Raw genomic sequence first — 14217 nt, forward strand, 5'->3', positions numbered from 1 at the left:
CAGAGTCCTCCTTCTGAAGAACTCATTAAGAGGCAGGGGGAAAGGGCTTTAGAGTCAGGAAACGTGTTATAATCCCAACTCTAACCCTCTGTCACCATGAGACTCTCACCCTTTCGGAGCCTCAGTTTCCCCATCTATCCAACAGGAAAACTCCCTGGCAGGGGAAGATCTGGAAAGAATGGAGAAAGGAGATGGGTGCAGTCTGGCCCTGAAGCTGTCCCTGCCCAGCACGAGGTGAGTTCCTGCCTTCTTTCCCTGGCCCCCAGGCCGCCATTCCCCCCACTGCCCAGCAGAAAGTGCCTGCCACCATCACAAAACCGATCCAGGCTCCAGGGTGTGCCCCTCGGAGTTCCCATGACTAAGGCCTTTAGCCGGTACGAAGCTCGCCTAAGGCTTCCCCACCCCCAGGACTATCCTGGGCTCACCCTTGGGGTGGACAAAGCAGCACAAAACAGCCACCTCGGAGGCCTGCAGCAGCCAAGCAGGAGCCGAGAATGATCAGCTGGGGGACCCCTGCCCCGTGCACAGGGGAGGCTGCACCGCCAGTTCCAGCCCAGGGCCACCCCAAGGGAATGCAGACCCCAAGTTGCCAGACCTCAGGATTTTTTTCAAGAGAAGACGGAAATCCGGACTTTTCGTGTGAAACCTGCCAACTGGTAAATGCTGGCAGCTAATTAATTTTTTTTGAAAAATAATAATAACACAAGGAGAGCCAAGCAAAACACACAGGGCCAGTCACGGCTGGGGTGGCAGGTTGACGCCTCTGGAATAAGATTCTTTTGACTGCATCCCCTGACTACTCCCCCAGTGACACAGATTTGGATGCAGGAGAGGAGGTGGCTCAGTCCAGAGAGCAGGCTGGTCTGGCCCGGACAGGACTCGGGTCCTCCTTCTCTCCAGTTCGGGAATCTGCACCCCCATTTTGCATATGGCGAAGGAAGAGTTCAGGGACTCAACCATCCGGCAGCAAACAGGCGTGGGCACCTGCGTGGACACTGTCCCAGCTGCCACCAGCTCATCGGGGCTCGCTCTGGGAGGGCCCCCGACTGGCCCCCTTCTGCAGGAAAGCACCCCAACCATCGCTCTTTTTCTTCCTGCCCTGTCACAGCGACACCTGCTGGCTCAGACCAGCTTCAGACCTACCCAAGTGGCCATCACAGAGCTGAGATGGGGGTGAGACCCTGCAACAGCACTGAAGTGGGGAGGGGCACCCCCACTCAGGGAAGCGGGGAAGCCCACAGGAGTCAGGCCCACCCTCCCAAGGCTGAGGGCTGAGCCCCCTCTTCGTGCTCCCAGCAGCCACCCAGGCCTCACTGTCAAGGAGCCTCAGCCAAGAGCAACGCCTGCCTCCCAGCTTCGCACACACCCCAGGCTCCCACTCCAGCCCCCCATCTCACCCCCAGAGAGCTGCAGGGCTGTGTCCATGGCCAGGGCTTGCCAGGGGTGCTTGCAACTACCAAGTTGTGCTTACCGGTACATGGGACTCTGGGTGGGATGCCATGTGTGGGGCTGTTTGTCTGATACCAGGTATTCAGAGTGCAAGATGCACATGTATGACACATATGATAGAGACATGCATGTGTGATAAAGACACATGAGTGATAGATGCATGTGTTAGAGGCACGCCTATGTAATAGACAACTGTGTGATATATGTGCACGTGGGAGACAGCCGTTGTGCCATGCGTGTGCAAGGCATATGCATATGAAGCATATGTGTGTGAGAGAAAGCATGTGAGAAAGATGAGCCTGGAAGAAAGAGAAAGATTCTGGAGGGGGGGAGGGAGGAGGGTCTGGATGTGGAGACTGCGAAACTGAGGGCGTCAGGGCGATGGCGGTGGGGGGGGGGCCCTTATGCAAAGTGTGCGGGAACTTCGGCTGGCTACTGGTTTGAGTGCGTGAGTGGCAATGTGTGTGACCTGGGGTGGGGGTCTGTGGCTGTGAGCGTTAGGGTGGGGATGTGCGATGCCGAGGGGGCCGAGACTTCCTGGCTCTGGGGATGGGGACTGGGCCTCAGCACTAGAGGGGCCGCAGGACCCTGGGTGCAGGGTGAAGAGGGGGGCAGGGGAAGGGGGAGCAATGGGAAGCTGCAAGGGTGGGGCAGCAGGAGCCGGCGGCATCCCCACCACCACCCGCGCCCGCCTCAGTGCTCGCATCTCTACAATGGGGCCCCGCGCGCTGCCTCGGGCGCCGTGCCTGGGGTTGGGATTGGGACCCCGGAGCGCGAGACCCCGACGGGGGACCGACGGCGAGGGACAGAGGCGTGGACACCCCGCGGCGCGCGCGTCCTTCGATCCGCCGAACTGTCGGTGCGCCCGAGCGCCCCCCCAAGCTGCGTCCGGCGAGGGGCGGCCTAGAGAGGGCGCGGGGCAGGGCCGTGGGGAGATGGAGACCTCGGGCGGAAGAGGGATCCACGTGAACTCACCTCGGTGCGGTCAGCGCGTCCTTCTGTGAGTCTGCCCGCCGGTCCGTGCGTCCGAGAGCCCGTGCGCCTCCGAACTGTGCGCGGCGCGGGGCGGGACGGAGGCGCGGGAGGGGCGGTCCCGAGCCGCCCCCAGCCCCCTCCCCTGCCTCCGCCTCCGGGGCGGGGTCTCCACCGCCGGGCTGGGGAGGGGGCTGATCCCTTCGTCGCCGACTTGCTCCTCAGCAGAGATGCGCAAACCGAGGCCCGGAGAGGGCTGCGCCCGCCCGAAGCCACTGGCCCGTTAACTGTGGAGCCCTGAAGCACCAACCCCCCCAACACACACACACCCTCCCGGCACCCTCTTCCCTCTTCCCTGGCGCAGACTAAGTTCTCAGCTGCAGATCTGGCGCCGCTGCCCACAAGCTGTGGGCTTTGGCACGGCCTCCTCGGCTAGCCTGACATTCAGTGTCCCCACATGAGAGGAAGACGGTCCAGTAACCCTAAGGGGCCTGCCCTACAGAACTGCCAAGAGGCAGGCCGATGGGGTGCGGTTCGAGGCCAGGTCCAGCCTGGACCCAGCCTCCCCATCTCCCCTTCCTACCCTGGGAGCTCCCTCTGGCACTTGGCAGGCCCTACTGCTACTACAGGTCCCTGGGCAGAGGGTTCCAAGCTCCAGCTTTGGGACACCCCAGATTTGCCCCTTCTCCCAGCCCAACTCTGCTGTCTGTGACTACTGTGTGACCTCAGCCAAGGACCTTGACCTCTCTGAGCTCAGCTTCCTTGTCTCCTGAACAGGGTGACTAACCCCAGGTCAAGGCCCAATAGGCAGTGACCACTGGGCAAGTTGCAAGCTCCAACAATGTTAATTACAGTGGCTCTGAGCCCCACGATCAAGGCAGGATGGGACATCCTGCTCCCCCAGGCACCCCATTTGGCAGACTCGGAGACTGCATTTGGAGGAGGCCCTACAGGGAGCAGGCAGTTGGCAAGGGGCTGCCTCTCGGGTCCTTACCCCCTGGGCAAGAGCTCAGAGCCCCACCACCAAAACCCACATGGGCAAATTCCAGGCACTGCCAGACTTGGGCAAACATTCCGGCACCAGAGCAGCCCAGTGGAAAGGGGACTATCCCCAAACCCACAGTGCCCCATGGACGTGCACTCAGGGACAGACCACTGTGATCCCACGTAGGGTCCCAAAGCCCAGTCAGGCCTAAAGCAAGGCGGGCTCCGGGAATTCTGTCTTTCTACCTCTGTCTGTATGTCTGTCTCTCTTTGCTTCTCCATCCGAGTTTCTTGTTTTGTCTTTTTCTCTCTCTCTTTGTGGTGATAAAATTTACATAGCATAAAATGCACCATTTTAACCATTTTAAGGTGTACAATTAATTCAGTGGCAGTTAATACATTCACAGCTTTCCCTTTTGTCCTCTCTTTAATTCTCCATCTTTGTCTTTCTGGGTCTCTCTCTGTCACTCAACCCCTCTATCTCTTGGTGTCTCATTCCGATGGCCCATGTATGTCTCTCTATCTCTCTCTCTCGGGGTGCTGCTCACTCTCCCCCAAACTTTTCTCTCCCTTTCTGAGTCTATTTCTATGTCTTACCCTATTTGTCCCTCTTGGTCTCTGCATCTCCCTCTTACTTTATCTTTTGGTCTCGGTGTCTCCCTCAAACCTGAGACCACTTTTTCCAGAACCCAGTGCTCAGAACACCTTCTGTCCCTGCCCAGAGACACCTGGCCAAGGGGTCTCCACCTCACCTCTAGGCAGCACCCATGGGCCCAGGGTGTGCCCCTCTCCCACCCAAGGGTCTCCCCACAGCCCAGCACAGTGGCAAGACAGTCAGGATCCAAAGCACAGAGAAGGGAAGCAACATGCCCAGAGTCACACAGCTGGCAGGTACTGAAGCCTGAAGGGCTCGGCGGTTCAGAAAGTGCTCACCACAGAGAAGCCGAGAGGGTAGAAGAACTAAGGCCTCTAACTGAGAACCCAGGCCCAGCAGGCCCTACCTGGGCAGGTGACCTCCCTGCTCTGGGTACTTCTCCACATTGGAGTTTGTTCCGCCTTCAGAGTCTTTGCATATGCTGTTCCCTCTACCTGGAACACTAGGCCCCATCTCTTCCCGTGCTCGCTCCTCCTTGCCTTGAGATATCAGCTGAAATGTCACCACCCCACAAACCCTTCCTGACCATCCTAGCCAAGGTAGCAACTTCCCCCACTCCAGACACTATCCTATTACTGTGTTGCATTCTCTTCCCAGTACTTGTCACTAGCTGAACTTGTTCCTTCATTTATAAATGAAGGTAGGTAGGGTGTCCCAATGGTTAAGAGCTCCACCACCCAGGTGCCCTTCGAATGAGGCTCCCTTCCCCCGGCCTCAGGACTGAGAGGCCGTGAGCTGAGATTTGGCCTCCCCGCAGAGCCCAAGACCTGGCTGGCTTTTCATGAGATAAAGTGGAGACAGTCTCTTGTCCCCCGTTATCTGAGCCGGAGATGCCGCCAAGGCGACCATCCCCTTGGGAGCTCAGCCAGGACTGTTATCACAGAGAAAGCATGCATTACCCACCAAGAATTTAGGGCCCCGGACCTGGCCGAGACACAGTTGGGGGAAGTTTCAGGCTGATAAGGCCAAAACAGAACTGTCAGAGCAGGCAGTGGTGTTATTTATATCGGCGACAATATCATCAACCTTCTGGGCACCGAGATGCCAGGATTCAGCTCACCTACACCCACCTGGCAAGCCCGGATGGGGAGGAGAAGGTTTGCTGCACTGTCCAGGTCTGGGTCCTCGCTGGGTAACATTGGGTAGGTGGCTGTCCCTCTCTGAGCCCCAGTATGGGCATCTGAATAATGAGAGTAACAAGAATGGTAAAAGCCACCAACAGGACAACAACTTGGGGTTTGGGAGCATGGGGGCTGGTGCCAAATGACCTTGATTTAAATTCCATACCCTCCTTGTGTTGCTTTACCTCTCTGATCCCAGTATCTTCGTCTGTAAGATAGCTCCTCCCTCCTAGTATTGTTCTGAAGTTAAGATGCTTAAAGCAGTGTCTGGCACAGGATAAACCCTCCAGTAAACATTTGCTGTTGTTGTTATGATTATTACTTGCAAACCATCTGAACCAACCAGAGCTTTTCAAAGGAGAAAAGGAACCTGTGATCACAGTGTCTTCAGGAACCAAGCCTGGAGGGAAAAGACCAGGCAACAGCACCTAAAAATCTCCCTGCACACCTGGTGCAGGCAGCCTGGGATGTGCCCACCCCTCGAATGGTGGGCCCGGGTCTCCCCACCAGATCTTCTACTGATGCTACTCCCCTTCCTCCAAGAGTAGATTCTGCACTGGGCCTGCTTCGTCACAGCTCCTCTCACGTTCAAACTCTGTGGCAGGCAGAGTTTGGCAAAGGAGGCTGGAAAAGTGAGTGTAGCCCTACCGAGACTCCAAGGGGGAGGAGGGGAGAATCCCACAAATATAGAAAGATATTTAAATATGATGGGCAGTGATTTCAGACAGATGGCCACCTCCTCCAGGGGATGGAACGACGAAGAAAGCACGGCCCCAGCTTTAGAACAAGGTTTTATAAACTTAGCAGTGCATTAGAATCACCTGGGATTTTTTTTTTTTTTTTTTCCTTTTAATACTGATATCTGGTCTCTACTCTGGAGCAGTTAAATCTGAATCTCCAGAGAGTGGAGATGGGCGCCAATATTTTTTTAATCTCTAGTTGATTGTATGGTGGTATCAAGTTTGAAAAACACTGCTTTACAAGGCCTCACTCTGGCTACCTTCTGCCAGCTGTGTCCGTCTACAAGGGTGGAGGAATCTGTGAGAACAAGGGGACATGCCCCCGCCAACACCTGGAATTTCCTGCTCAAATGACCCCAAGCCCTGGGACCTGAGAAGGTCTCTCTCCTTCTCGTCTGTCCTCCCCAGAGCAGGCCATACCACCCATCTACACACCCCAAGTCCCAAGGGTGACCAAGGGCAGCTGCTGGCATTGGAGCTTGGACATGGAGTCACACAAGCAATCCCTAGGATGAAATTCAGGCTTCTCTCCACCTCTTTGCCCAACCACACCCCTGCCCCCATTCCCAGCACCCACTCTTCAACCAGACGAAAAGCTCATGTGTTATTGTACACTAGGAACCTTCCCATCTCCTTGCTTTTTCCCATTCCACCACAAATGCTGTTCCATCCACCCAGATCCTCTCCACTTAGGTCAGAAACTACTAGTTGTCCCCCACTGTTGGTATCAGAAATGTAATTGGAGATGTTTTAGCTGGGCCACCTGGCTAACAACTACTAGCCTCCTTTGCAGCTAGGTAGGACTGTGAAAGTTTTGCACCATTAGAAGGGAGCAGAAGCAATACGGGCAGCTTCTGGTTCACGCTTTTAAAAGGAAGGAATGTACTTTCCCCTTTCTGTTTTCCCCTTCCAGCAGGCTGAAATGAGAATCTGGTGCAGCAGCCGTCTCGTATTTTGAGATGGAAGTGACCTGTTTTGCCGGAAGAAGCCCCCGTGATGATAGTAGAGCACCCATAGCTGGCCTGGACCGACACATGAAAGAGAAATAAACTTTTAAGTTGGCTAAGCCATGAGTCTGTAAGGCCTTTTTATTGTGGCAGCCCAGCCTAGACCTAATAACCATCTAATAAACTCCAACATCTAGCTCAAACGCAGCTGGTAAGAATTCATAGACACACTGTGCTCCAATCTCCCACAGAAGCTCATGGTTTGGGGCACCCCTTGAAGACTTTGCACAATCCACATCTGTGGTTTCGGTCCATCCGTGCCCCCTATTCTGGGTACCAGCCCCTCAAGTCTCCTCTGAAGAACCTCCCTTTTTCTCCATAGGTTCAGATGGAGCTGGGTGGGCACCTGATCAGATCTAGCCCACTGGAATGTTCCATCACCCAGCCACGGTGACTGGCTTAGGCAAGGGAATGAGACTCGTGAAGGGGTCCCTTTATTTAAGGCAGACTGTGCTTGGAGTGCAGCCAGGGAAAGAAGCACTCTCTTTCTGCTCTGAAGCTCAGCTGTGGGGTGGGAGCCTGGAGCTTGAGGGGCACCTTTTAGGGGAACCTGCCACAAATGACACCGGCTCAGAGGAAAGCAGAGCTGAGAGGAGGAGTCAGAGGCAGAGAGAAAGAGAACTTTTGGATGACATTAATATTTATTAAGCACCTGATTATAGCTCTGCCTGAAGCCATCCCACTCCTGGATTTTTCAATTCTGGGCCAATAAATCCCCTTTGGGGCTTCAGCTAATTTGAGCTGGGGCTTTGTTTCTGGCACACCCAAGAGTCTCGCCTGATAAACATCAACTACCAAGTTCAGTGCCTGCATTCCCAGGCCCCCTCTTGTTTGCTGGGGTTAACCACTGGGGGATCAGAGATTTAGGATGTCCAGGCTCTCTCCAAGGGTGATGTGCCTTAAATTAAGGGGAACATGACTGGAGTGAACCATAAACTTATATTTGTTTAGCACACACTATGGGCAAAGATTTTAACAGATACCTATACCAATTAAGTCATTTATTCCTTAAGGCAATCCTAGAGGTACTAGATACTATTACACCCATTTTATAGACAAAGAAACAGAGGCTCAGTGGCATAGCTAGGACCCCAGCCCTGAGCAGTCTCACTCCAGAGCCTGAATGCTTTTCCCTGATGTGGCATGGAACAAATTGTAGTGAAGTAGTGAGTTCCCCATCACCCAGAGAATGTGAGCAGGGTCTGGGTGACCCCTTGGCAGAGCATTTGCTTACAGGGGTTGGTGTGCATGGAATGTGGGAGAGGGTGACCATTTAAATTTTTCTTCCACTCGGATTTTTCTGCACTTTCCCAAACTTTCTGCTTATTCCAGGAAAGCTGCGTGGCCTGACACCTCCCATCTGGGAATGGTTGGCCCCCACTCCTCGGGCCCGACTCACTCGTGACTCACCCCACCCGCCCCTCCGCCTGATGTGATGAAATCTCTGGCACTCCTGGTCACCCTGGACAAGACTTGGCCCAGCCCTGCTGTTTAGGCCAGGTCTCCTGGAGGTGGGGGATAGGAGAGGGGGACAGGGGCGCTGAGCTCAGGCCTGGGACTGCCCCATCAGACTGGAAAACTAGGCCGAGGGGCCTGAGACCCCCTTCCCTTACAGGACGAGCCCAGAGAGGGAAGGGACTTGCCCAAGGCCACATAGTAGAGCCCTGGGGGTGCTGAAAGGGGCCCACAGGATAGCAGAGGCAGCTCAGAGACATGAGGCCTGGTCCACTCTGACCCTCAGTTTCCTCATCTGTGAAATGAGAGAGGCTGATTCTGATTTTAAGAAGTAAATTAGAAAATACAAATTGTAAAACATTCAAAACCAGCAAATCTATCTTCCCAAGTGTACCTCTTCCAACCACTTTTGAGCTATACATACATCTATATGTAAGTAGGTATGTATGTATTATGCATTTCCACAATCAAATTCTAATGAATACTGTCTCTACTATATGTTTTTCCATATGATACACTGTGGCCGTTTTCTACATTGATGAATATATGTCTACACAATCATTGCCCAACGCTGTGTGGTATTCCACTGTCTGCTACAATTGCAGTTTATTTACCTGATTTATTGTTTCCAATTTTCCTTATTATGAAAAAATGTTTGAAATACATCCTCAGATCTGTGTCTTTGGGCTCTTTTCCACCTTCAAGAAGTTGCAAGGGCAAAGACCATGTTACATGTTTTAATGCTTTTGATATTTATTACAAAAGAGCTCTCCAGAAAGCTTTGCATATTTACTCCCACTGATAACATGTGAGAGAACTTGCTCCCCACAGATTTGCCCTCACCCAGTATTATCAACTGGGGTCAATCTGTTAGGTGAAAAGGGTGTCTCATTTTATGAAGCTGACCATCTTTTTAAATGCTTATTAGCCATTTGCATTTCTTCTGAGGATTGCATGCACGTATTCTTTATTCCTTTTCATTACTGGGCTGTTTGTCTTTATCTTAAGTTTTAAGAATTCTTTGTATACAGCTATCCCTTCCACATCACAGGGGTTAAGGGGGCGCAGTTCCCTCTCCCCCGAATCCAGAAAATCCGCGTAAAATTTTTTTACTTATTTTAACTTTAAAAAAGAAATTGTGTATATTTATGATAGAAACAGAAAATATGTTGCTATTATACAATATTATACATAGATTTTATGCATTCCTGAGTTTCTCAACTTTTTCTGTGTCATCTCCTGGCTTTTGCATGTTGTCTGGGGCTTCCAAAAAAACTCCCCCCAAATCCATTAAATTTCTTATGTCAGCCCACAATATATTGAAACCGCAATGGGGAAGTCGTGATGTGGAAGGGATAAGTGTAGTAGGAATAGTGACTTTTTGTCAAATACATGCAGCAGATATTTATCTCTGTATTTTTAACTTTCATTATGTTTTTCTTTCTTTTGTTCCTTCCTTTTTTTTTACAAAGAGGCTTTTAAAATTTTGATGTCAATAAATTTACCAGAGTTTTTATTCGTGGTCTATGACTTGGGAGTTGTGCTTAAAAAGGCTTTCCCTATTCTGAGATAGAAATGGAAAGCCACTTATATTCTCTTCAAGCTCTTTTTTTCATTCATTCATCCATCCATTCACTCACTGACTCACTTCAATCTAACCCAAGCCCCTCTGGCTACTATTTCCCACCCACCTGGTGGAGGTACTCCGGCTTATTGCCTGGTTGTGGGACAGGATTTTCCAGTAATGCCTGGACATCTCCCCTTCCAGGAATGCGAGGAAGAAAAACACATTTGTATTTAGATGACAAACCCTGGCCTCTGAAGCTCCAAATAACTTCCGGTTAACTGGCAGGGCTCTGCCCCATCAGTCCTTGGGTATTGACAAGTTTGGGATAATGGTGTTTACGGTCACCCTGAAAATGTGTCACTTGCATCTCCCACTGCAAGAAGCATAGGTGACCAACAGCCCCTCTAGATCCACCATTGCATTTGTGCAGAGGCCACCGTGAACCCCTCCCAGCCAGCTACTAATACAGGAACTTTCAGGGGAGACCTAGGACTTCTCCAGCAGAAAAATTTCTTAAGGATTCCCCACCACCCCAGCTGAAACTTTTTGGAACTGTGCTGCACCCCAAAACTCTTCCTACTCCACCTTCCTTCCCCCATCTCCTTTCACAAGTGTCAGACCTCCTATTGCAGTTCTGAGACTCTCTCTGCTTTCTTCTGCTCCCATCCGCGATAATTTTCTTGCACATCTAATCCTATCCTGACATCTGCTTCCTGACATTTTGAGGCAATGCCTAAAATAGCCACCATGTTACATGGTTTATTAAGCTCTGATACACTGTTCTCTCCTTTAGCTTGTCTCCACCACCCTGGATATTAAATACTGTGTTTCCACTTTATAGATGCAGAAACTGAGGCTCAAAGAGAGATGAGCTTGGCTCCAAATCCAGGCACTCCCCGCCACCACCACCACTAACACCAGGAAGTTAGGGTGGACTCCACAACCCCCTGGAATCTAAAGCTCTTCAGGCCAGAGTCTGCCAAGCCAGGCTCTTGGCTTCCAGTGCCACCGTCCAGCGGACGTTGTGTCTCCTGGTCCAAATCTGAGACCCTTGGACCCCACTGGGCCACAGGAATGCCAGAGGGCCCAGAATCCACTTCTCTGGGTGCAAGGAACCCAGTGCAGAACTGCCCTAGCTGAACCTGGAGGAAGGAGTCAGGAATTCAGCTATGGGGTGGAAGGATAGCATCTTACATTCCTGGGCAATTCCTGGCCTGAGAGAAAAGTTTTCCTCACACAGTGTGGGTGACTCCCTTCTTGAGTTCTGGCCCTACCCTCTGGGCCTTCTGCAACCAGGGGTCCTTCTCCATACCGAGCCACCCCAGCTCTCTCAATCTCTGCCAACTCAGCCTGCCCCTCTCGCAGAGGATCCTGGGATGGTTTGTGCAACCCGGAGGGAAGTTTCACCTTCCACATTCCAACCTTTAGACTTCAGGTAATGTGACCCAAGCTGGTAGTGGTGATTTGGGGTGACTGTATCAAAGTGCCAAAACGTCCTGACTCCAGATTCCTCTCAGCCTCCCAGCTGAACCTGTGGGCTTGGGAACCCACAGGCAGCCCTGTCCATCTGTTCTGGTTAAGCCTGTGGGCACTGGAGCCAGGCTCCTAACCTTTCCGGGCCTCGTTTTCTCCTCTATAAAACAGGGGTAATCATTTGAATGAGTTCCCTCTGGTCTCTTTCCAACCCATCCAGCTCTCCCTGGAGGCTGCCTCGGCCGCTTCCTTACCAAGCCCCCGATAAGGCAGTAGTCAGTGGACACACACTCTCTGGAGCATCCTGGCCAGCTGGCTCCAGCCTCAGGAAGCAGAGCAGATCCCCAGAGATATGTGTCTTAATTGTTCATCTTTGTCCGTCTAACCCTGGCCTCCTAACTTGCTGAGAACATGGGCCCAGTCTCGGCTCCACACCCCTGACCTTGCTCGCCCTGACTCCTGGCACTGTCCATCCATCTATCCACACAGGGGTGATGCAGCACATGTTTATAAGAACAGACCCTGGAGCCCGGCTGCCTCAGTTTGAATCCCAGCTCCTCCATTTACTAGCCGGGGGACCCTGGGGACGGCCCCTCTCTGGGTCTCAGTGTCCCCAGCTATAAAATAATACTGCCTAACTCCCCGTGCTGTTGCAAGGACAAAAGGAGTGAATATCTATGAAGTGCTCGGAAAGCAGCTTGCACATAGTAAGCAGTCCACAAAGACCAGCTAATATGACTCACTTGGCAAATCCGTACTGAGCACCTACTATGTGCAAGGCCCTTTCCATTCCACAGGAGATCCAGCAGAGGGTCTGCCAGACTTATCTCTGCCCTCTTGTAGCTCGCACTTTAGTGGAGATGGATATAAACTCAAATCATCTCACAAACGAACAGCAAGATGAGCTCTAAGGCGGCCATGCAGGGGAGGTGGTGTGGAGGAGTGGGTAAGCCCATGGGCACTGGAGCCAGGCTCCTAACCTCTCAGGGCCTCATTTCTGGTTGCACAAGGGTTTGATGCGTCAATATGTGGGAAGGACTTAGAACAGGGCCCGGCCCGAACAGTAAGTGCTTAATGAAAGTCAGGTTGCCTGGGACAATTCACCAGACCAGAAGAAGTAATCTGGAAGCTATAGAGTTATTTGTGGGGGAGGGAGAGGGGGAGGGCAGGGTGAAGGGGACATGGCAGGGCCAGGACCTCAGGGAGCCCTGTGGGCTAGGGGAAGAAATTTGGTATTTATTCTGAGAGCAATGGGGAGACACTGAAGGGTTTTAAAGCTGGGCAGTGGTGTGGTCTGATTTCTGTTTTACAAGATCTCCCTGGCTGCTTGGGTGGGGAGGCAGGAATCCCCTAAGGAAGCCAATATAAGTGTCCAGGTGGGAGATGATAGGATTTAGATGAGGGTGGTAACAGTGGGAAAGTGGTAGAATAGGAGAGAAATTGTAGGACCAGTGTAGATGCTGGAAGAGAGGGAGAAAAAGGAGCCAGGGTGATGCCCAGGTTTCTAGCTCAGGAGGGGTCACTGATGAGTTGAGGAGGGGTGCCAGGCTGAACTCTTTCTGTTGTGAGTCACAGTGCACTTGATCCAAACAGTCTTAAGCCAAAAAAAAGAAAAAAGAAAGAAAAGAAAAGAAAAGAAAAGAAAAGAAAAGAAAAGAAAAGAAAAGAAAAAAATATCCAGAGTTCTCGACCCCAATAATGAAAAAGTATAGGAGGATAGGGGTGGATTTCAAGCACAGATGGATCCAGGTGCTCAAATAAAGTCCCCAGGAACAAGTTTCTTCCTCCTTTTGCCTCCATTTGCCACCAAGGTCACCTCTTCTGCTGATCAAAATTTCATAGCAGCTTCATCCCACATCCTTTGAGTCCAGGCAAAATAAAGCACACATCCCCTGGTGTTGAGATTCACTCTGATTGGAGGGGGCAGGAAAAATGGGCTGTGCCAATTAGCTCCACCCAGGTCAGATGCTCTCCCCAAAGCCTTGGGCAGGATTGACCAAAGCCTGATGGGGTGTGGGATGAATCTCTAAATGGAAAATGGGGCCTTTTTTTTTTTTTTTTTCTTTTTTTTGCAGATGTTGGAGAGGAATCCATGAATGGCCCTGACAGGGCAGGTGAGTTCAAGATCCATTTCTTCTACATTAGATTCACACCCCATCTCAATATTTTCTTAGCACACATTTTTAAAGTAATGTTCTCTGGAAAATTTCCAACAGGCACAAGGGGACCTCATCCAGCTCATCAGTGATTGGCTGTCAGCCGACAGAAGCCCAGACCAATCCAGCCAATCATGCGGAGCCCTTGTCTCCCCCAAGCCTGGGTACCAACCAGGCCAGTGCGTGGTGCTGGAAGCAACTTAGGTCTGATGGGAAAGTCACTGTGGTCAGTGACTAATAATAAAACAAGCAGGTTACACCCATTGCAAAAATGTTAGCCAGCAGGAGAGAATGTGACATGCACTCAAAGCTGATTCAGGTTTGGGGAACCCTCTCCTGCACCCCTCTCCAATCGCAGACCTTCCCCAAGAGATAACCTCTCTCCTGACTTGTGGGGTCATCTGCCCCTTATTTTTCTTAAAAATTTTACCACCTCAGGAAGCATCTCGAAACTATCTATTATTTCCCTCCAGGCTGTGTTTGAACTTGATATAAGCAGACTCATACTGTAAGTATTTCTCGTGGCTTCTATGAGACATCCACAGCAGTGCCTCTAGCTGTCCTTTTATTTTCAGTATTGTATAATATTCCACGGGTTGGCTCGGCCACACGGAATGATTCTCTTGTCTATGAACATG

The 14217-nt window shown here is 51.7% G+C and overlaps 1 protein-coding gene across 1 annotated transcript in view; it reads right to left on the minus strand.

Moving 5' to 3' along the window:
* Nucleotides 1–2456, minus strand: part of FBLN2 (fibulin 2) — a 100928-nt gene extending 98472 nt beyond the window's left edge. Inside the window, exon 1 of the mRNA XM_037802728.1 lies at nucleotides 2425–2456. The gene's annotated coding sequence lies outside the window, so the exon portion shown is untranslated. The remainder of the gene's footprint in view (nucleotides 1–2424) is intronic.
* Nucleotides 2457–14217: the final 11761 nt, after the last annotated feature.

Source organism: Choloepus didactylus, chromosome 1 (assembly GCF_015220235.1).
Source record: "Choloepus didactylus isolate mChoDid1 chromosome 1, mChoDid1.pri, whole genome shotgun sequence".
NCBI classification, from domain to species: domain Eukaryota; kingdom Metazoa; phylum Chordata; class Mammalia; order Pilosa; family Megalonychidae; genus Choloepus; species Choloepus didactylus.